General features: G+C 34.5%; 1 protein-coding gene and 1 long non-coding RNA gene across 10 annotated transcripts in view; one reads left to right on the plus strand and one right to left on the minus strand.

Moving 5' to 3' along the window:
* The window catches only part of HMBOX1 (homeobox containing 1), a 193626-nt gene that overhangs the window by 171010 nt on the left and 5850 nt on the right, over positions 1-16766 (minus strand). The window lies entirely within an intron of this gene.
* On the plus strand, positions 9584-16131 carry LOC144616119 (uncharacterized). The gene is made up of 3 exons (XR_013555073.1): positions 9584-9828; positions 14733-14837; positions 15900-16131. It is a non-coding gene; the product is annotated as an uncharacterized LOC144616119 (long non-coding RNA).

A 16766-nucleotide genomic window follows, 5' to 3' on the forward strand; every position in this document is an offset into this window, starting at 1 on the left:
AAAATAAAAAGAATGTAAAACATCTCATTAATAATTTTTATGCTGATTACATGCTGAATATTTTGGTGTTCTGTAGAAATTTTTTTTGTAATTCTTTCATTCCATTTATATATGTTTATTATGTTACATTAATGTTACATTAAATGTTGCATTCCATTTATAGGTTATCATTTTTTAATAAAGCACTTTCATAAAGTACTTCATTTCCATTCTAGATATTAGAAGTTAACACTGTTTTCAAATAAAGTGGAATAAATTCTAAGCAAATAAGTAGGTTCTCAATGAAATAATAGAAAAAAAGAAATTCTCACTGAAATGAAAACTGCATATTCATTTATGAATTCAAACATTATTGAGCCCCTACTTAGGCTAGGGATATCAAATATCATTGCCACATCATCTGTCATGGCTGTTTCTAGTCTAGTGCTATGGTTCAAAGGATGCTAGGCTGAATTTGATACAGATATTTATCAGAATAAAGGAGAAGAATGAAGGCATATTTCAGATATTTGCCTCTTCTGCAAAACAATGACTTAAAAGTTAAAAAGATCATTTTGATGGGAGCTAAATTTTGTAAACTTTTAATTAACAAGTTAAATTTCCCATTGACCATCTTTGATAGGTTATATATTTGATGAGAGTTAAATTTTGTAAACTTTTAATTAAGAAGTTAAATTTCCCACTGACCATTCTATAGATAGGTTTATGTATTTGATCTCAGAATTACAATTTCATTCTTAAGTTCCTAAACACAGATTTTATGACATAAGTTCCAATCATTTTCTAATATCCACTTTGACAACTTAGTTTTATAATTTAGGCAGAGTAGAAGTAGGAGGAAAAAGTGTCCTACTTAAATAGCAGGTGAGATAACAGAGGCAGGAAGAAGACTGCCCAACTGAGAAAGTGAAAAAAGTTCAGTATAGCTAGAATAGCAAGTACAAGAAAAGCAAAAATAAAGAATTCTACAGATAAGTGGGTACAAGTATCCTAGAGAGCCTTAACAGGCACATTAAATAGTTTGGACTCTCTAAGGGCAAGGGAGTACCATTAAAAGATTTAAGGAGTTACATCCATCTGGCTAGCCTATGGGAAAGAGGACAAGACCAGCACCAGGGAGTGAGTGTTATTAGAAGGTTCTACAGTAACCATTCTAGGCCATCATTGACTGTGGCTTGGACCAGAGTAACTGCAGGAGGAAAGGAAAGAATTGGTAAACTGGCAGTTATTCAGTAAATGTAATTCTAGAAGATGTGGTGTGAAGGAGACAGAAAAATCAGGGACAATCTCCAGGTTTCTAGCTTAAACAGATGTTGATTGGTGGTGTCATTTCAAGCAATAACAATACTAGAAGAAGGGAAAACCTGAGTGTGGTTTCTAAAAATAGTAATTTGGGGATGGCTTTGAGACAGAAGAAGAAATGGCTAGTTGGATATAAAGTTCTTTTTGAAATTCAACAGACAACTCTGGACAAGTGGTAACAGGTTATGGGAATAAATGAGCTTGCCTGTGCAATACGTAATGATAACAGGGCCCGGAGCAGACCCTTGAGGAATATGAAGAATTTGGAGGACAAGAAGAAGCCTCTGAGAGACTAAGAAAAAAAGCCAAAAGATGGAGGTATCAAAGAAGTAAGGAAGTGTTTCAGAAAAGAGGCATAATCATTGACAAAAACTGTTGAGATATCAAACTAGAAGACTGAAATTGTCCATGGATTTTAGCTATATTGTAGAAAACAGTTTTGGAGACTAGTGAGAATAGTGAATTCAGGAGTCTATGAAAGGTCAGGAAATGGAGGTGAGGGTAGTCAATATCATCTGTAGAGGAGAGAAGAGATATATGGCAGAATCTGCATGGGAAAATGAGGTTGAGAGAGCTTTTGTTTTGTCTCTTTAAGTTGGAAAATACTTAAACATTTTTCAAAATGTTTATTTTTGAGAGAAAGACCAACCATGAGGAGCAGGGGAGGGGCAGAGAGCAAGGGAGACATAGAATCCAAAGCAGGCTCCAGGCTCTGAGCTGTCAGCATAGAGCTGGACACGGGGCTCAAACTCACACACAGCGAGGTCATGACCTGAGCCAAAGTCGGACACTTAACCCCAATACTGGAGCATTTTTAAACAAGAGGTAGGATTTGTCTCTCATTAACAAGTTTGAAAATGCCAAATACTCATTTCCCAATTTCCTTTAGAAACAGCACATAAGCAGATGTACCTAACTTAGACTTTGAATGGGGAATTTTTGTCACAAACAACCAGAAAGAACCTCCTTAAATAAAAAGGTCCATTGCAGCAAGATTAAGTTTCAGGGGAGCAACAAAAGTCAAGTGCCAACCGGTCCTGGCTGTGGTTCCTGCCAGGGGACAGCTCCCAACAGTTCTTCCCATTGTACAAGCCTGGTTCTCTGGTCTTCCTAGAAATGCTGAGAGCTTCCTAACATCCACTTAACGAATTTACTTTTAGCTTAGTCATAGTCAGTTTTTGTTGCTCCAACTAAGAAACCTGACTGCTTGAGGAATTACAACAAAAGCTGATCTTTATGTCAATGATACTGTGGGAAAACAGCTCCCCCAACATACATACCAGGATATCTGGTTTCAAATACTGACTCAGTTATTAAGCATCACTCAGCAAACAAACTCTAGGATCATGTAAATCCTTTCTGAAATAGGGCTGAAAACAGAAAACTGGTCTTTTCATTAGTTCCTGTGGTTCTTTAAAATAAGGAACCATTTGGAAAATTATCACTTCAAAACACATCAGTAAAAGAAAGAAGAGCAAAAAACCAAACAGTAGTTAAAAACATCAGGAAAGCAAATATCTGAGAAGATAAAGAATTCTTACAACTTAGTAAGACAATCACCCCAATTATAAGATGGGCAAAATACCTGAATGAATATTTCACCAAAAAAGATATATGAATGACCAATAAACACATGAAAAGACAATGTCATTAGTGAAATGCAAATTAGTACCACTAAAAAGTAATGAAATATTAACTTTACTTCCACAAGAATGACTATAATCAAAAGGAAAATAACAAGTGTCCACAAGGATATGAATAAACTTCAACCCTAATACATTGCTGGTGGGAATGTAAAACAATTTTGCAGTTTCTTAAAAAACTAAATATAAGTTTACCATCCAAGCCAACAATACCGCCCCTTTATCTATCTAAGAGACATGAAAACATGTTCACACAAAAGTTGCATGCAAATGTTCACATAACATTATTCATAATATCCTCAAATTTGGAAACAATCCAAATATTCATTAGCTGGTGAATGAACAAAATGTATTATTTCCATACAATGGAATATTATTCAGCAATAAAAAAGAATGAAATACCAATATATGCCACAACATGGATAAGATTCAAAAATATTACACTAAGCAAAGAAGACCAGACACAAAAGACATATACTGTATGATCTCATTTACATAAAATGTCCAGAAAAGGCAAATCTATTGTCACAAAAAGTAGATTTGGGCTTACCTGAGGCTGGGGATAGGAATAGGAATTAAGTATAGAAGAGAATCAGAGATATTACCAAGGTGATGAAAATGTTCTATATTTTTATTCATCCATTCAACTGATACACATTCGAGTTGTTTCTACTTTTGTCTATTATGAATAATAATGCTGTCATGAACATTAATGTATAAATTTTTGTTTGAATACCTCATTTCAGTTCTTTTGGGTTTATACCTCAGGTGATATTTTGCAAAAAGTCAGCAAATTTACTAAAACATTGAACTGTACACTTAATACAATTGAATTTTATGTTATCTAAATTACATCTCAATAAAATTGTGTTTTTTCCTTTTTCTGTGTTCCCAAGTCTCACTTTTTGGTCACAGAGGCAAATTTAGCACTTCAGTAGGTCAAGCACCTGCATATTACTTGTAGGTAGTATTTGCTGTAAAAAGAGAGCTTTGTAGCCTAGTTATTTGTAACATTTGTGTGTTCTAGAACAGTGCTCCTCAAAGTGTAGTCTGCAGACCAATGCCTATCTATGTGCACTGTTACTGTATGAAATTGGTCCATGACTAGGTAATTACAGAAGTTGAGAATACATGTTTATAAATTTTAATAACAATGTGGGGTGTCCGGGTGGCTCAACCGGTTAAACATCCAACTATTGATTTCAGTTCAGGTCATGATCTCAGGGTTGCGAGACTGAGCCCCACATAGGGCTCCTTGCTGAGTATGGAGCCTGCTTAAGATTCTCTCTCCCACTGGAGTGCCTGGGTGGCTCAATTGTTAAGCATCCAACTTCAGCCCAGGTCATGATTTCACAGTTTTTGAGTTCGAGCCCCACATCAGGCTCTGCACACTGAGAGGGCGGAGCCTGCTTGGGATTCTTTCTCTCCCTCTCTGCCCCTCCTCAGTTCATGTTTTCTCTCTCAAAATAAATAAATAAACAAGCAAACAAACATTAAAAAAAAAAAAAAAAAAGATTCTCCCTCTCTCTCTGCCCCTTGCTCCCCTCACTACACATATGCACTCTCTCTAAAAACAAAAAATAAAAAAATAAATTTTAATAACAATTTGACAAAGTAGTATTACTGTATCTGTTGAATCTGATAAAATATTTGGACTTGTATCTTATATTTCTTTGGCTATTTTTTTCCATTTCATTTTTCTAGTCATTCATTTTTATTATATTTTACAGAAGAATCAGTCAGTCAGTGATTGGAAAATTAAAAAACAATGTGTTGCAGGCCCTTGGAAGGCGCAGTTGTTAAGCATCTGACTTCAGCTCAGGTCATGATCTCACAGTTTGTGAGTTTGAGCCCCATTATTTGGACTCTCCGCTGTAAGCACAGAACCGCTTGGGATCTTCTGTCCCACTCTCTCTCTCTGCCTCTCTCAGAGGCATTAAAAAACAAAAGTTTTCAAATGCTCCAACTACTCTGGTAGTATTATCTATCAATGCCAAATTTCAGGGCCTTCTGCATAATCCAGATTTTAATAAACGTTCATCTATTTTTGCTTTTATAAATATATTTTCAAGTTTATAATTAAAAGATAAAAATTCAAACGATATATAATTAATGTCAATTTTCTTCCCTTTTCCTCAATAAAAAAGTAGGTCTGAATTTGAAGGAAAAATTTAGTCTTTAAAATCAGATAGATTATTGTCCTAAGAAAGATCCTATAAATCAAAACAAGGCAAGCTGATTATATTTTCATTTTAAAATAAAAGTACAAACCAAACCAAACCACAGTTCCTATATTCATTTGGAAATTAATGCAAAAAATTATATTTCAATCAGCATAAACCATTAACTAGACATTATACACATGATGTTCCAAACTGTATCAATAAATTAAATCAGGTAATACAAAGACCAAGCATACATACGTTACTTAGGAGATCTCTAGGAGAGGGGTATAATGTGAAGGTCAACAAATGGTTAGACAACTCAAAACAAAAGTAGAAGAGAAGCTAAGATCCCTCAAAGATGCTGAGTAGCCTACAGGCCTCCTATGACATACAGTCAGGTGCACAGGCATATAAGAAATCACTAACTGTATAAATCATTTTTATACTACTTGTATAGGATTGTTTAGATGATGTTTACTATATAATAAATAATGTAAACAAAAGAGACATAAACTGAATGAATCACTGTTAAAAATCTATAAAAAGGAAGTTATTCAAATTCCCTAAATGTCCATCACAAATTTACAGAATTTGAGCACAATGAATTAGAAAGTTTAGTTGCCTTTTCTAACATGTAGTACAATAGAGAGAATGTCAAATGAGAAGATAGGTGACCTGGGTTCTACCCTGGCAATAAGACTTAAGACAAGAACATTTTTCTCCCTTCATTTCCTTATTGGACACAACTGATAAACCAGATTATTTTTGGTGCTTTCCTTTCAAGGATTCTGCATTAAAGCTTGTTGATAGAAGTACCAACAATGGAAAAATCATCATGACACATATTCAATAAACTGCCTTAAAATATTTACTGTGCCTCTTCTAAACTGAATCCTGCATAGATGGTTCATTTGGAAAATAATCTTTCATTTAAAAGAAATTAATTTTTCTGTCTCAAAATTCCCATTTAATTATTTTCCACATAATTCTGATAACATTTAAAATATGTTTGACTTAAAATTTATTATCTTGATACATCAGGAATTATTAGTTTGATAATCTGTTCAAAACATCCTTTTCAAAAAGTTTTTCCTAAGAATCTCTACTTATACTATTAGGCTTGAAAAGGCAGAGGGGTACGCCTGGGTGGCTCAGTCAGTTAAGCGACCAACTCTTGATCTCAGCTTGGGTCATGATCTCATGATTTCATGGGTTTGAGCCCCACATCAGGCTCTGCACGCTGACCATGCACGGAGCCTGCTTGAGATTCTCTCTCTCCCTCTCTTCTCTCTGCCCCTCTCCCACTCACACTCTCTCTCAAAATAAATAAATAAACTTTTTAAAAAAACAAAAGGGGAGTGGAAATGGAAATACAAAGTAAAAAAAATGTTCACATGAGTATTTCATAAATGTAATATATTTTATAAATGTCATGTAAGACAACTACATAAATACACAAATAAAATAGTTTTCTATGCAATAAATTTTGTTTTCATAAAAGCTTAAGAGAAATGATTATTTTTAAAAATCTCATTAAGAGTTAACCCAGCCATGATACTCTAAGTAATCTCTTATCCTTCTCTCACTGTTTCTCTAGATTTAAAAAAAAAAAAAAAAACAAAACAAACAAAAAACACCATTAAGAGAAAGTGCAGGGAAAAAGAGGTAATATGTTCCCCCAATAACTACACAAATAGTAATTAACAACTTTAACAATTCTATTCTAATTGAGCTTAATCTTCTAGCTCTGAAAGGAGCAACCATTTAATTCAGGTTCTATTTCCCACTGGATACTAGTTATTAGATAATTCACTGGGTATCTAAAATGCCAGTTTCTGGATTTCTCTGATTAATCTCTGATGAAATTCTAAGTAACACCACTTTATTAGGCAATAAATCAGCTTGCACAAATTCACGTAGCCAAAAGTATGCATATATTATGAAAATTCATATAATCAAAACTAAAAAATGTGCTAGTAATACAACGATTGAAAATGTGTTAGAACCAATTATTTAGTGAAAATTGAGATTCTGACTTTAAGTATTTTAAAGAAGTATAAAAAATGTTTTGGTAAAAAGCAGGAAACTGGCTGATGGGGTTTATTATGCAAAGGTCCAGATAAAGGTAATCCAGAAGTACAAGACAATCATGGAAGTTAACCTGCTTAAAACAGAGTTGGTAAATAGGATATAGCCAGCTGATAATAGTCTTTGAAGCACACACAAAAATATGCTTCATGAAAGGGATTGGAACCCAGCAAACAATTTATTAATTTTTAGATAGAAATGGCTTCCTGATAATCACAAATACCTAAAATTGCTAAGTTCCAAAGCACGTACATCAAGAGTGAAGATCATTATTCTCTTTTGAAGGCCACCACTGGTATTGCCTCTGTCCTTTATCCTCCATGATATCCTCACAAATTCTACCAGTTTGGAGTAAGACAAAACTCAATTGTAATATAACACTGTCTTATGCTTGTACTTTTTTTGTTTGTGTTTGCTTTCCACGTGTGTATGGTTTGTTTTGGACTTGTTCATTTATTTAAGAAATGGTTTTCAATGAACTTACTTTGAGAACAATTCTTTTTAACAAGAAAAATTCCTCAGTTCCTTACTGTTCATGTAGAAGCTCTTAGCCAACCTCCACTTAACCAACCATCACAACCAATCAATGCAATCCAAATTCCCCTTTTAAACCAGATACGGGATGCTAATGGCACCTACCTCATACAGTCTTCTTTGTGCCAACCAAGAGTAGGTTGGTTTGTATCCCTCGCAGGAATACATCAAGTATTCTTGCAATTGTGGGATTTAATTATCTATCATCTAAAACCAACAAAATAGGAGTATGAAGAATTGTTTCTATGAAAACTAAGTAGAAAAAAACAGATGGAATATTTTGGTATAATAGATGATTTACTTTAAAAAAGAAAATACTGGGGAACCTGGGTGGCTCAGTCAGTTAGGGGTCCAATTTCAGCTCAGGTCATGATCTCACAGTTCATGAGTTTGAGCCCCACACCAGGCTCTGTGCTGACAGCTTAGAGCCTGGAGCCTGCTTCAGATTCTGTGTCTCCCTCTCCGTCTCTGCCCCTCCCCTGCTTGCACACACAATCTCTCTCAAAAATAAATAAAATAAACATTAAAGAAAATTCTAAAAAAGAAAATGCTATTGAGTTGGGTGTGGGTGAGACTACCATAAAAAACTTGGGGAAAATAATAAAATATTAAGATTTGATTCACAGATTATAAAGTAAGTGTCTTCAAGGTCTCTCTCCATTTTAAAGAAATCAGAACTTGAAATCGTAAATAATACATTTGGGTATAGTATATGCATGAAAATCTAATGCAGAGTGCCAATCTGTGGATTCATATACCAAGAAAAGAAAGCCCTTAACTTTAGATCAAGGTTTCTTGATCCTGGCACTATGGACATTTTGGACTGGAAAATTCTTTGGAGATTGTGGTGCAATACTGCCCTCTGAATTCAAAGTTGTTTAGCAGCATATCCCTAGCCTCTTTACTACCCACAACGGCAACAGCACCCTCACCCAGCTATGACAATCAAAAATGTCTCCAAACATTGCCAAATATCTCTAGGGGGTAAAATTATCCCAACTGAGAACTACTGCCCTGTATCAAACAATTGATGAATACATGTATATGTATATATTTTCATTAAAGTAATTAGTTTTTAATGATTTTTACTATAACCAACTTTTTTGAATAAATGATCAACTACTAATTCAAATTAAGTCATATAAGATGGCTTTTCTATACATAACAGGAAGAAAAAAAAAACTACCCTTAACTTCACAACGTGGATAAGATAGTAAGTGAATAAGATAGCTTTAATTTATATATGATGATATTCCCATTTCTAGCACAACCTTTTTGAGATCAAAACAGAAGCAAAGAATTACTGAATAGGTCAGGGCAGGAAAAGATGGCAGAAGCAGCAAAAGAAACAAAAGAAATTTAAAAAACAACTTCCAGATGGTTGGAAGAGCAGCATAAGGAGAAAGCTTATTATCTTTGACTACACGGTTCTATTCACTGCAACATTTACTGCAGGACCATCCAACACCAGTCAAGAGAGGTTCCTTATGCATAAATTTCAGAAAGCTTAAATGTCTACCATTGTAATAGCAAATTATGTATGATTCACTCATTTTGATGTACAAAAATTTAAGGTGAGTCTTTATGTACTGACACCATCACATATTGTTAAATAGATGTAAGTTGGATATGATACAATTATTTAAGTTGGTATTTGGAAATACAATTTGTACGTGCAAAGAAAAAGATCTGACAGTAAACCAAATTACTAATAGCATTTATCCCATGCAATCCCTCTTGCATTTTCCGTAACTGGCATAACAATATTTCCTTCATACATGCTCTTCTAGAACCTTGCCACTCTTCCTATCAAGATTCTGTATTCCCTGCTCTTGAACCCAGGCAGGCCAGCAGGACTGCCTCAATAAACAGAATACAGAGGAAGTAACATTGTGTGGTTTCCAAGGCTAAGTCATAAAAAGTGATATGCCTAGCTTTCTTTCTCTCTGCAACACTTGAGTTTGGAGCCCTGAGGTACCATGTAGGAAGTCCAACTATCCTGAAGCCACCATACTGGAGAACCACCAGCCTTCAGTTGTTTTGAGTTCTCCCAACCTGGGCATCAGACACGAGTGAGCTAGTTCAGATGACTCCAGGTAAGAAATCCCAGGTAAGAATCACTTAACTAAACCCCCAGAACCCTGTAAGAGAATAATAAAATCATTTTGTTGTTTTAAGCTACTGTTTTGAAGAGGTTTGTTATGAGTAATAGAACACTGGGGTAGAATATGTTAGGAAGAGGAGAGGGTAGCTACACTTATTATTTTACAAATACTTCTTCATTGTTTGCATTCTTTTCTATGTAATAACATTATAATTGCAATTCTAAGTCCGTATATCTCCTGCTGTTCTGGCAAAAAGAGGGGAAAACTGAGCTTATCCTCAGGAAAGAGGGAACTTAAAACTCTTACATATCATCTACACTGACCATTCTTAATCACTATCATTGGTACCAGCATTCTACAGCCAAAAGTATTTGTCAGGAAGCTAAACTCGGCAATCTACCTGGTGTTAATCACTATTTTTGAGGGTAGATCAGAGAAATTACTGAACCAAGAATAACTCAGGTGCAGTATTGAAATCTGTACCTCTGGGTTCAGTCTTCTTTCTGATCTTATCAAATCCAAATTGTGAGCTTCCTAGAGTTTAGGCCTATGTCTTATATATCATATGTAATCAATATTAGATGAATAAGAATAAATGGACTTTGAAAATTAAAGGGGAAGGAAAAAGAATGCAGAGAGGGATAAGTCAATAAGAGATTGAAGGAACTTACACTTCAGCTAGAATCTAATTCATACACAAAATGAAAACTAGAATATTTAAAATGTGATACACATTGTAAGTAAATTCAAATTATATATACTATTAGCTGAGTGCACATGTACAGCTTATATATGGAGTAAATGACTGGGCCAAGTGTGACAGAGTTCATCGGAAAGTACCTCCTCAGAGAGAAAAGGCTTTAAGTGGGCTTTATTAAGAAGGTTTTAACTGGCAAGATAAGGATATACAAGATATTAAGTGGGAGAAAGTAGAAAATACCAAGAAATGAAGGCTGAAAACATATAGTAGGAAGAAAGGTAATTTACTTGAACGTAATTGAGAAAAAATCTTTAGGAATAAGAAAACACAATATCAGTAAGGGAGGAAAGAAAATGTTAAAGAACCTTAAAAAAAAAAGCATGGGGATTAAAATTGGAATATAACACAATTCAAACTAAGGTACAGCAACTTCTTGAATGACTTGATGAAAAGTGTTTGATGAAAATTATTCTAACAGTACTGTGCACCATGGAATAAAGTAGGGAAGAGGCAGAGAGGCCAGTTTTACTGTTGTAATCATCTCAGCAAGAAGCGATGAGGATGGCAACTATAGATGTAAAAAGATCTAAGAGATGTGATGGTGAAAGAATCAGTGGAACATTGCTGATGAATTAGATGGGGGAGGAGGGAGAGAAGCATGAAAAGGAAAGTACTAAAGGGGTGTTTTAAAGGTTTTAAGTCCAGGAACTTCAAGACCAGAGATAAATTTTAAAAAGAAAGTAAAAGGATGATGGAAGAGAGAAGATCTGGATAGAAAGAATTTTAACTAAAAGGAAATAGGCATTTTGCATCAAATGCAATTAAAGCCTACAAAAGGTTAACTGAGAAGAAAAACAAATCAACGAACAAAAATAGCTAGAAAAACATTACTTGCAACATATGAGAATTCTAATGATTCAGGAGAGTAAATACCTTAGAAACAGAAGCAGAGGCCAACTAATAGTAAAATGATAAGGTGTGCCTTCATCTGTGGAACCAGTCTCCTAAGCACTTTACAAATATTGCCTCAAATGCCCACAACAATCCTGTGATATGGGTACAATTATTTATCTCCAATTTATAGAAAGAAAAATGGATACATACAGCAAGGTTCATGCAAAGTTACACAGTAAGTTGTGTGGAAGTCAGATTTACACCTAGGTAGTCTCAAGTCCATGTTCTCAATCAGCTCAATATTCTAGGATTAATTAAAAGACTCTGAGAAGAATGATGACATTAAAAAAAAAAAAGAAAGAAAAAAAAGGTGAGAAATTACTTTGTGAGGGTAAAGGTTCATGAGATGGTTGATATATCAAAGCAGATATATTGAAAAAAAAACCTTGCTTAATAGATTTAGAAAACAAGGGTAAGGGAGAACTTATCGACCAAAGGGGGGTGGGAGTAGGGACCAGGGGAAGGATTGCCTTAAGAGTTGGTATATAAAAATATAAAAGTTTAAGGGGTGCCTGGGTGGCTCAGTCAGTTGAGCATCCGACTTCAGCTCAGGTCATATGGGTTTGAGCCCCACGTCAGGCTCTGTGCTGACAGCTCAGAGCCTGGGGCCTGGTTCAGATTCTGGGTCTTTGTCTCTCTCTCTGCCCTTTACCCACTCACACCATCTCTCTGTCTCTCTCTCAAAGGTAGACATTAAAAAAAATTTTTTTAAATATATAAAAGTTAAAGAAAATGAATGGATGATATAACCATAAAAGACTAGATGATTTGGGGTATAATACTAACCATTAAGTATAACATCTAGAAAAACAGCCACGATTAACCAAAACACATCCCATGGCACAATTTAGTGGCATAAGCAGTTATAGAGGATGGATATGGATATTTAAAATAAGGCAGGCACATGTCAGGGAGAAAACATTTCAAGTTGTATAGACATTTAACATTACTAAGTATTCTACCATAAAACCAAGCACATAGTAAGTTCTCAGTAGGTATTATGTTATGTCTGTGCATTTTCCAAAAGTTCCAAAGGCCATCTTATTAGAATTACCTGGCATTTACGAAGGACACATTCCTGGGCCCAACTAAAATTTTTTAAATCTGGGGGTGGAGCTCAGAAAACAAAAATCTTAATATATTTTCCAGGCAATTATTTTTCAAAGAGTTGAGATGTACTGCCTTCCTGTGTTGTCTAAGTATTAGAACTCTAGGACTCGCCAACCGTTTATCTTCGATGGCTTATATAATCTGACACAGATCTTCTAAATTCTTTCATTGCCTATGCTTGACTTATTCTAAATTCCCAGTCTTGGTTTGGTTAACACAATCAAGACTTTAGCTTTGGAGTTTTTAGCTCTTAAATCCATACCAACTCCAATACTGACACAGAGAGAAGAAAGCTCTAGTTCCTTTCCCTGACATCATGGATCCTCTGTTAAATATAGCATATGTTGTTGACTAGACACTGGATTGACCCAGTATGTCAATTCTTACGTTGTCAGATCTGTAGTGAAGAAAATAAAATGCTCACTACTACAGACTCACCATATGAATGCCTATTTATTGCCTTTAGAGTAAGGGGACCCAAATGTTCCATTTTTGTTACTAACTTTTGCTAGAAAGTTTAATGGGTATTAATTTAGCACAAAAGCTTGTCAGGAATGAAAGACGTTTTCATCTTTCATGAAATGAAAATGGTTGTCACCATATAGACCATATCTACAGCAGTGTTCCTGTTTCTGAAAAAGTGAGTTCTTTTAAGATGTCTCTTGACCTCAACGATGGGGCAAATGACAGCCAACAGGCTGTTTACTTGATAAGAGGCAGAACTGGAAAAAGAGCCTCTTTAGTCAACAGGGGACCCACCTTGACAGCAGCAACTAGGATCCTGAAAGAATAGCTTCATGTACTTTCAAACTTTAGCAGATCTGTGATTCAAACTGTTAAGATGGAACAGCCATGTCTAGTGTTACCTCTGGTTCTGTCCTTAATCCTGTCTAGTTCCATAGTTCTACTTTGTCATCTTTCTGGTTTGCCTGAGGTGAAGAACATAAAAAGCTAACACTAAATTACACTGAGACTTTTGCCATTTCCTGCAAATTATTTGATCTTTGAAGAAAAGGATTAAATCCAACTAATCTTTATATCCCACAGAGTACCTAAACATGCGCTGCTATACTTGACATGTTTAACTGAGTGCCCTGTTCAACCTCTACAAGAGAATCCTCCTCATGCAGAGCACCAAAAGCATTAGTCTTGTATAAAAAGGTGACTTCCCCTTGTGTCCTATCCCCAAGGTCATGAAATACAAATTGACATCTAACTCATGGTCATGCAATACATTCAGATTTCTCTCTAGCCACTTGAACTAAATAAAAGAAGCACAGTCACCACTAAGATGTAAGCTTTAGTCAAAAGAAAAGAACAGTTCAAGTCAGCACCACTGGCAAACCAAATCCACCTGTAAGTCAAAGTCATGGAGAAATAAACTGTGGAAAAAATACAGCAAGGCAAATAGAAGTGGAAAGGAGAAGTAACAAAAGGTTGATGAAGCAGACATAAAAAGAGAAGGCAAGACAAGAAACCATACATCCACAGAATGAGAGGCAGATAGACTAGCTTCTCAGATTCCTGATAGATCTCCCTTTTGCATAACCCCAAACAGCTGGATCCCTATAACAACCTCCCTCTAAAGCCAAAAGAATCCCTGATTAAAATACTATTTTTTTTTTTAGATTATACACCGAGATAAATAAAAAGCTGGCAACAGATAAATCCAAAGAGGAAAAAAAAATTGCACCAGGAAGTGTAACTTCAGGTTAGCCAAAAAGTTTTCTAAATACGAACCTGACTTATGAGAAAGTACCACCAACACTTGCCATATTCTTGTCAATGAAACAAATTAGAATTTAATTGATGTTTTCAAAGGAAATTATCATTGTGCACAAAAAACTGTCTCAAACTCAGAGGAGAAAAAGCCCACAATGATATATATCTTTTCTGGTAACATGTTTGAGAATCTTTTGTTAGCCTGTTTAAAGCAGATCTTTGTTATCTGATGTCTATGATAATTAGTAGTATATTAAATTAATAGCCTCATCTTTAAAGACAGGTTTCTTAATTTACACAACTGATAAAGAGAAGGCAAAGGTCAGTCCTGTAACCAGCCTTTAACCTGATAGTCCTTTCTTGTACCTAGACTAACAATAGTATCTGGAACCCTTTTTTTCCTCTACAGATCCTTTCTCTGGAAACAATCTTTGAACTGACTTTCTCTGAAGAGCGTTCCCTTAGAACAAATCCAAAATAAAACTACCACATGAGCTCACAATCAATTAATCTGGCAAGTTTGTTTTAACGCTATTAAAGACCAAACTAACATCAGAATAATTATAATTTGGTTATCTTATACAGATTCTAGCATACTTCCAGTCTGGCAAGAAATATATCACTTAAGCCTTGAATTCATTTAAAACTTTCACTTTACCAAAAATGTCAAGGTTACTAACTTTTACTAACAAGTTTAATGGGTATTAATATTATAAATCCTCAATTAAGTAAAGCTTGCCAATTTTTAAATTCTCACAAGTCTCATTGGAATTTTCCATAAGAAATTTCAAGATGTGCCAAAAGAATTTCTGAACTACTACAAAAGGCAAAAGAGTGAAATTACTGATTCAATAATTGGTTAATTGGTGTCCTTCTCCTTAGTTATATTTGACAAAACAAAATTTATGACTAAGAGGGGACTTACTCAATCTTTGTAACAACAGAATAGTTCTTGAATAGTATCTGATTGTGGTGGTGGTTATAGAATCCACACATAATAAAATGGCATAGAACTATAAACATACACTGTACCAATATCAATTTCCCAATTTTAATACTGCACTAAAGTTACATAAGATGTAACCATTAGGGGAAACTGGGTGAAAGGTATAGGGCCCTTTCTACTATTTTTGCAACGTCCTGTGAATCTACATTTCAAAATGAATAATAATTCAAAATAAATGAATAAGCAAACAACTTATTATTTTAATTAATAACAAAAATACCATATATATATTTTTTAATTAACCTAAATAGCCTATTTAGCTGACCAGAAAGTAGAGACCTAATCTTTTATACATACAAACTTACATTGTCAATAACATAGTGAACTCACTTAATTGACATGCTGTCAATTAAGACATTCTATTTCAGAAAATGGAACTTAAAATGGGAAGTAACCAATAACTTGTACTCTTGTAAGTAATTCCTTGTTTTAGGGAAGACAAGGTTGGATGATGGCTGTGTTGCATTGAAATAAAAGTAATAGATTTATTTTTAAATTATTATACTTTACTAAAAGAAAAGTACTTTTTTGAAGGCAAAAAACTAAAAAATATTTTTATTTAACCTTTAGACCTACCACCTTTGGAGGAAAATGAAAGTTTATTGGAAAAGAGGATACAGAATTTCAAATAAATAACATCATGCCATCTTTTCAGAGAGGTCTTCCTCAGACAACAGAGTGTACAGCAAATATTCTTGTCCTGAATGGTTCTAAACAGCTACTATGTAAAACTAAACATAGGCTATCTTTGACTCCAGAAAATGGATTTTCAACCAAATAAAGATAATATTCAGAACAGCTACTTTCAAGTTCTCCACGATGAACAATTATGTTCCATGAATGTATATGCCCAGCTAAATGACTGACTGCAAACTACAGTCATAATTTAGCCTCCTACAAAAATTACATTTTATCTGGATTGGTACCTTAGCTATCATCTTGCTGCCTCTATACCATAGTTTTGGGTAACATTTATCCTTGTCTCAATTTGGTAAAAACAGAACATTCTTTCTCCTCCTTGAGAGGAATGAGACACAAATATAAATTGCCATATGTGTATCATCTACCACTTTGGAAAATCAACTGAAGCAGTAGAAATAAACTAGCCACCCAACCTCAAGTATAAATATTAGTACATAAATAAAACAGATGTTTGTCAAAGAAGCTTCCAAATCCCATAATGCAACTACTCAATTGTCACTATAGCCATGTTAAACAAAACAAAACAAAACTGAAATAGAGTAAGAATTTGGATGTGTGGGGAAAAAAGTGAAAGAAACTATACAGATTTAAAGGGCTTTCATGAAGTTAGGTAAGAAGATGAATAGGTTGGATTAGCAAGGGGGAAACTATGTTAGAAACATAAAAATGTATTAACAAAGCAAAATAAATAAACTTTAAATTGTCTGAATTAGGCAATAATCTAATACTGCCTTT

This window comes from Panthera onca, chromosome B1 (assembly GCF_046562875.1).
Source record: "Panthera onca isolate mPanOnc1 chromosome B1, mPanOnc1 haplotype 2, whole genome shotgun sequence".
NCBI classification, from domain to species: Eukaryota; Metazoa; Chordata; class Mammalia; order Carnivora; family Felidae; genus Panthera; species Panthera onca.